This window comes from Arachis hypogaea, chromosome 7 (assembly GCF_003086295.3).
Source record: "Arachis hypogaea cultivar Tifrunner chromosome 7, arahy.Tifrunner.gnm2.J5K5, whole genome shotgun sequence".
Lineage (NCBI taxonomy): Eukaryota > Viridiplantae > Streptophyta > Magnoliopsida > Fabales > Fabaceae > Arachis > Arachis hypogaea.
Window position 1 is genome coordinate 54,403,449 of NC_092042.1, and position 7,894 is coordinate 54,411,342.

Here is a 7,894-nt window from a genome sequence, read left to right on the forward strand (position 1 = left end):
AAACCTTACAGAGAATCTCGAAAAAGAAAGAGACATGGCCAAACCCAATAACAATGGTGGAGGCGCAAGGAGGATGCTTGGTGATTATACTACACCTACTTCAAATTTTTATGGAAGAAGCATCTCAATCCCTGTCATTGGAGCAAACAATTTTGAGCTGAAGCCTCAACTAGTTGCTCTAATGCAGCAAAACTGCAAGTTTTATGGACTTCCATCAGAAGATCCCTATCAGTTTTTAACTGAGTTCTTGCAGATCTATGATACTGTTAAGACTAATGGAATAGATCCTGAAGTCTACAGGCTCATGCTTTTCCCTTTTACTGTAAGAGACAAAACTAGAACATGGTTGGACTCACAACCTAAAGATAGTCTGGACTCTCGGGATAAGCTTGTCACGGCCTTCCTGGCCAAGTTCTTTCCTCCTCAAAAGCTGAGCAAGCTTAGAGTGGATGTTCAGACCTTCAAGCAAAAAGATGGTGAATCCCTCTATGAAGCTTGGGAAAGATACAAGCAGTTGACCAAAAAGTGTCCTTCTGGCATGCTTTTAGAATGGACCATCTTGGATATATTCTATGATGGTCTGTCAGAATTGTCTAAGATGTCACTAGACCATTCTACAGGTGGATCCATTCACCTAAAGAAAACGCCTGCAGAAGCTCAAGAACTCATTGACATGGTTGCAAATAACCAATTCATGTACACCTCTGAGAGGAATCCTATGAGTAATGGGACGCCTCAGAAGAGGGGAGTTCTTGAAATTGATGCTCTGAATGCCATATTGGCTCAGAACAAAATGTTGCCAAAACTGTTCAGAAGCCAAAAAGCTACTAGCCCTGCTCATCTAATGAGAATTTGAGCTTCATGTAAAACTCTGAGAAATTATTGCCTCTTGATTTTCTTTCTATCCTGTTTTATTTATCTAGTTGCTTGAGGACAAGCAACAGTTTAAGTTTGGTGTTGTGATGAGTGGATATTTTATACGCTTTTTGGGGGTATTTTCATATAGTTTTTAGTAGGATCTAACTACTTTTTAGTATATTTTTATTAGTTTTTATGCAAAAATTACATTTCTGGACTTTACTATGAGTTTGTGTGCTTTTCTGTAATTTCAGGTATTTTCTGGCTGAAATTGAGGGACCTGAGCAAAAATCTGATTCAGAGGCTGAAAAAGGACTGCAGATGCTGTTGGATTTTGATCTCCCTGCATTCGAAATGGATTTTCTGGACCTACAGAAGCCCAATTAGCGCACTCTCAATTGCGTTGGAAAGTAGATATCTAGGGCTTTCCAGCAATATATAATAGTCCATACTTTGCCCGCGTTATGATAACGCAAACTGGCGTTTAACGCCAACTTTCTACCATATTCTGGCGTTAAATGCCAGAAATAGGATACAAGCTGAAGTCAAACGCCCAAACTGGCACAAAAGCTAGAGTTAAATGCCAGGAATAGCCTCTACACGTGAAAGCTTCATTGCTCAGCCCAAACACACACCAAGTGGGCCCCGGAAGTGAATTTCTGCACTATCTATCTTAGTTTACTCATTTTCTATAAACCTAGGTTATTAGTTTAGTATAAAAACTGCTTTTAGAGATTCATTTTGTACCTCATGAAATTTTACATCTGAATTTGTATCTTCTACAGCATGAGTCTCTAAACTCCATGGTTAGGGGTGATGAGCTCTTCTGTGTCTCGATGAATTAATGCAAGTATTTCTGTTTTCTATTCAATCACGCTTGTTTCTATTCTAAGATATTCATTCGCACTTCAACATGATGAATGTGATGATCCGTGACACTCATCACCATTCTCAACCTATGAACGCGTGCTTGACAACCACTTCCGTTCTACCTTAGATTGAATGTATATCTCTTGGGTTCTTGGTTCACGAGTTTGACTGCCTTTCCTGACAACAGAGCATTCAAATCCGTGAGATCAGAGTCTTCGTGGTACAAGCTAGAATCAATTGGCAGCATTCCTGAGATCCAAAAAGTCTAAACCTTGTCTGTGGTATTCTGAGTAGGATCCGGGAAGGGATGACTGTGACGAGCTTCAAACTCATGAATGCTAGGCGCAGTGACAGTGTGCAAAAGGATCAATGGATCCTATTCCAACATTAGTGAGAACCAACAGATGATTAGCCATGTACATGGACCATTTTCACTGAGAGGACGGATGATAGCCATTAACAATGGTAATCCACCAACATACAGCTTGCCATGGAAGGAACCTTGCGTGCGCGAAGAAGAAGACAGTAGTAAAGCAGATATTCAGAAGACAGAGCACCTCCAAAACTCCAACCTATTCTCCATTACTGCATAACAAGTATTTATTCCATGCTCTTTTACTTTTCGTAATTAAAACAAAAAACCATTGTTGATATCCTGACTAAGAGTTACAAGATAACCATAGCTTGCTTCAAGCCGACAATCTCCGTGGGATCGACGTTTACTCACGTAAGGTATTACTTGGACGACCCAGTGTACTTGCTGGTTAGTTGTGCGGAATTGCAAAATTGTGATTGTAATTTTTGTGCACCAGCCACCAGATTTGAGCCACTGTTATCCGCCATCAGGATCTTTTCTCCAAGCTGCAAAGCTTGCTCTCTTTGAGACCAAGCTCTGATACCAATTGATGGTAATCAGTGGCTAAGAGAAAGGGGTTGAATCTTAGCCCCTTTTTTTGGTTAGTAACACTTGATGTCTTTCAGAATGCTCTGAGGAGATATTTTTACTTTTTGTTTCGTACCTAGCCAAGAGACATTTTCTTTTTGTCTCGTAACCAGGCAAGAGATATTTTTCAGTTTTGTCTCCTATGCAGCAGAAACAGAAATAGAGTAAAGGAGAGAGAGAATCACACCAAGAAGTATCCTAGTTCAGCTGCTAAGTGCAATGCAACCTACATCCAGTCTCCATCGCAACAATGATAGAATTTCACTATAATCTTGCAGATTATAGACACCAATTCTCCCTAGGAACTACCCTTCCTATCCGGGACAAGTCCAGAATCTATCCCCAATCCTGAACTTGACTTAGTCACCTGCCAAGCTTTCAACTGCTAAGTGATAACCCAACTTGCAAGGGAATTCCCACAGAATCATGATACACAACATATAGATGTACAAAGCACCTCTAAGATACCTATGGCTTTTTCTTTAACTTTGTACACTCTGCCTTTTTCCGCTCAATGGCTTTTTTCTTACAAACCTCACTGTTTGCCTTTTTTCATGAGACTCAAGACAAACAAAACTTAAAGAAAATACAAAATGAAATACATTGAAGGAGAAGAACTTCTGTTAGCTTGGGTAGCTATGAGAACTCTATGCTTTAACTCTTTTTCTCCTTGCTTCAAGTCTTGGCTGTTCACCCTTATTATAGAAGGGGAAGCCTCCAAGGTTGAAACCGGTCCAGCCGAGCCAACTTCTTCTTCTTCAATAACAAATCGGTTCAGACAGAGAGAGATGAAAGAGGGAACCGAATGCTAAAATCAACATGCAATTACCTCTTCCTCATCCCATCACTTCAAGCTTCATTAGTCTGAGCCTTCCATCTTGACTTTGTCTCCAAGAAGGATTTCTGACCTTTGATGAACCCTTGATCCTTGATAGCTCCTTATGCTCTATCTTCTGCTTCTTCCCCACGTAGCTACAGTAGCTATCTCCTGTGATGGATGAACAAAAGTAGAGACGAGCCATACCCCAGGGATCTTTTTCTCTGACCGAGTTGGATCTTCCACCATTTTTAGGCATGGTGATCCTAAGACTTCTTCACCATATCTTACCATAAGTGGCAAAGATCTCAACCACACTATACTGTAGATCTTCTTTCTACAAGAGCCATCATCACCTTGGCCTCTTGCTTGCACATAGCTTCACTGCTATTGTACTTTATCTCTGATAGCTTGCTTCTTCTTTTTCTTCCTAACATGACCGAAACTATAGAGAGAAGAGAGAAAAGCATTCAAATGAAATTAAGGAAGAAATTAAAATGAATCAACCACTTCCCTTTTCCATACCTTGTAACGTGTGAGAGTAATAATATCAATCAAATCAATATAAACTTTCTCTCTCATGTTACCAAGGCAATTAAAGCTAGTTAAATAAATTTGCAATCCATCAAAGGGGGAAAGTGGCATCTGTGGAAAGTATGCAACCTTGCTTTCTTCCTTCTTTTAATTTCGGACCAACCAATTGTTGGTCTTTCACCATAGTGGTTTTTGGACTACCCTATATTTTCTTAGCCCAATTCATGTTGCCTAATAAAATAATCCAGCCATATATTAGATAAGATTTCTTGCACAAGGCTAAATCTATTTAGTATATTTGGGCTTTAAGTTACATTAAGCCCGATCACCAAAATCTGTACATTAGCAAAAATTATTAATCAACTATTTTGAATTAGAGATCAATTTAATAATTTTGTAATTAATCTACATGTAAACGGTCTCTCTGTAGACATGATACATGACAGAGCACAATGACGTCGTTTGATTCATGTAGCCGACTCCACTTAGTGGGACAAGGCTTTGTTGTTGTTGTTGTTGTTAATCATTTTAACAATATTTGATCATCATCAAAATAATTTAGAATTTTTCAAACTCATCAGTTGAAAATAAAATTGTCCAACTAAAAATTTTTTAAGAACTAATTCAAAATATTACTCTAAATTAGCTTGTATTAACCTAAACCTGTGCTAATAATTCTTTTCTAACTCAATATAATTATATCTTGTCTTATATTTGAATTTCAGAATCAACACGGTCTACATGTTAAATATTTATTATTGTCTTAATTTTTCTTTCAAAATAATAATACAGAGAATTATATATCCTCTTAGTATATATACCTTGCTTTAGGTATGGTGATGTCTTTTTCTCAATACAGCTTTATTAATTGGTATAAAAACATTGAGAAAAGAGTAACTATAACATGTTTTAACCAAACTTATTCGATAGATTTATTTAAAACAAAACCATTAATTAGTCTTTATTTAAATTAAAATCACTAATTTATATTTTTAGTATAATATATTTTTTGTATTTAAAATTAAGTAAAAATTTCAAAAATATCCCTAAATTTAATTTTATTTCAATTTTCATTAAATATACCATTGATAGTTAAATTTTCAAAATATTTAAGATCAATTCAACAAAGATACATGAAAATTATGCTTGATTTACTTCTGTTAAAAGTTATTCTTATAAAATTGTTGTTGAATTAGTTCTAAATTTTTTTAAAAATTTAATGGCCAGGGGTATATATAGTTAATGCAAATCAAAAATTTTTGGAATAAAATTGAGACAAATTAAAATTTAAGAATATTTTTAAAATTTTTGCCAAACTTTAAGAACAAAAATATACTTTACCTTTCTATGTTTTATTTAACTTTTGAAATTTGATATTATCTTCACTCAAGCTAAGTGAAGTCAAATTATTAATTAATGTATTTGAAGTGAAGACAAAGAAAAAGTATTGGTAATCAATTATTTTTAGCTAACAAAATAACATACGGTTCATGATAAAAAAAAATCTAAAATTAGAAATAAAAAATCTAAAATTAAAAAAAATTAGGATTTATTAATTTTTAGAATTTATGATATACAATGCATAGTTTAGGATAAAGTGTTTTAGAATTTAGGATTTAATATTCAAAGTTTATAATTTACGGTTTAGGATTTAAGATTTAGAATTTAAATTTTAAAATTTAAAATTTAGAATTTAAAATTTAAAATTTAGAATTTAAAATTTAAAATTTAAGGTGATCAGTAATTGATAATCGGTGATAGTGATGGTCACTTGAGGCGGTGACCAATATTAACAATAGTGTCTGGTGGTGGAAGTAGATTATATTATGGCTTGTAGTGGTAGATAAAATTAAAATTTGGAAGAAAAGAAAAAGAAAAATAATAAAGAATAATTTTTAAAAAAATTGTAAATGGGTATTAAATTTTTATTATTGATTGATGTTGGCTGATTTTAGGTTAGTTATCGTATATAATTGGAAGAAAAATTAATAACGGATTAATTAATCAATTATTTTTGGCATATGATTAAAATATATCCATAATTTAAAATGAATTTAAATGAAATACCAATAATACTTATAGTAAAAAATTTAGATAACATATGATATTTAAGTTCAAATTTCATGATTGTCATGGTTTTAATTTAATTGTTATATGTTGTCTTTATTTGAGATTATTCAAAAACTAAATAAAGTAAAATAAGAATGGATAGCAAATATATATATAAATTAGTACATTTTAACTTGATGCAAATTCATAGCCTTTTTTATATTAAATAATTTTTTGATCAAATAATTGTATAATCATTCTAGCCTTTTTTATGTTGTTGGTAATACTTGCAAAAAAAATTCATCCATGGCTGGACTTAGAAGTTGGGCAACTTTTTTTTTAAAATATTGGTGGGTGCTTGGTTTTATCTGTTTATTTTTATCAGAATAAGACAAGTTATTTTTATTTATTCGAACGAAGGTTGATTATAAAATTTTCAAATGTAGATTGCAAATCGTTAAAATTAATAAATAATTAGTTAATAAATTAAATTTTAATAAAAAAAATTAGAAATATAAATATTATATTAAATTAAGATAAAATTTATTAAAATGAAAATTTTGATATTAATTTTAAAAAATTTGACCTAAACTTAGGCTAAACAGACCAAACCGATCAAATCGAACCTAATCAAAACCTCATTAATTAGAAACTCAGCATCTCCTTCTTCCCCAAAAGGAGATTCACGCTGTAACATTGAAGGGGAGGAAAGGAAGGGCTTCCAAACCCTGGCCTTAATTCAACCCACCATAACTTCTCTTTTCGAGTTCCGTTTGCCATGTTGTTTATAGTCACGCGACTACCGTGTCGAGCTCTACGAATTTATCGAAACAATTTCATAGATAATCTTCACTTTCACTCCAGCTCTACGAATTTATCGAAACAATTTCATAGATAATCTTCACTTTCACTCCAGTTTCTCTACCCCTTAAATTTCAAAAATCTTGAATATCCATATTGAGATTTTGTTGCTACAAGAAAAAACAATATTTGTAACAAAAAAATTTGTTACAAAAAATCAAAATTTTAAAACAAAAAAAATTTGTAACAAAAAATGACCCGTTGTAGTATGTCCCATTACAAAAAATTTTTGTAACAAAAAATGAAACTATTACAATACAAAGTAATATTTTGTAACAAATTTTTTTAATACAAAAACCAAAATTTGTTATATAGGTGACAACAAATTTAACAAATAAACTCTTTTTTGTAACAATTTAAATTTATGTTATAATATTTTGTTATAAAATACTACTTACTTTTGTAATATTTTTTATTCTTTTAGCTACAAAAATAGATTTATTTTGCAATATTTATTTAAATAATTGATATCTCAATTAATTTTCTAAACGCGCTAACTCAATATTTATATAATATATAATCATATAGATAATTAAATATCTTACATATAATTAAGATTCTTTTACAATAAAATAAGTTCTATAAATTCAATTAAATACAACTTTTTTTTAATATACAATTTGTATTATGTAGAATTTATAATCCTTGACTCTTCTAACATAAACAACAAAAACCAAAATTAAAAATAACACATAATACTATCTTCGTCTAATTAAAAATTAAGATAGAAGTTAAAATTAACTAATTCTTTTGAGAATCTATTCTCAAAATTTAAAACCAACAAATCAAGCATACAAATTATCAAGAATTGACAATTTAACATATAAAACTTGGGCTAATTAATCATTGTTCAATCACAAATATACTTGACTTATTTTTCATGCTTTTACACTCAAAAAATTCCATACAAAGAAAGTGAGATTCAAGTCAAAACATAAGAATAAGAACATGCATAACAACCA

General features: G+C 31.9%; 1 non-coding gene across 1 annotated transcript; it reads right to left on the reverse strand.

Annotated features, from left to right (window-relative positions):
* Window positions 1–436: 436 nt before the first annotated feature.
* Window positions 437–540, reverse strand: LOC112704282 (small nucleolar RNA R71). Its single transcript, XR_003154916.1, has one exon. It is a non-coding gene; the product is annotated as a small nucleolar RNA R71 (small nucleolar RNA).
* Window positions 541–7,894: the final 7,354 nt, after the last annotated feature.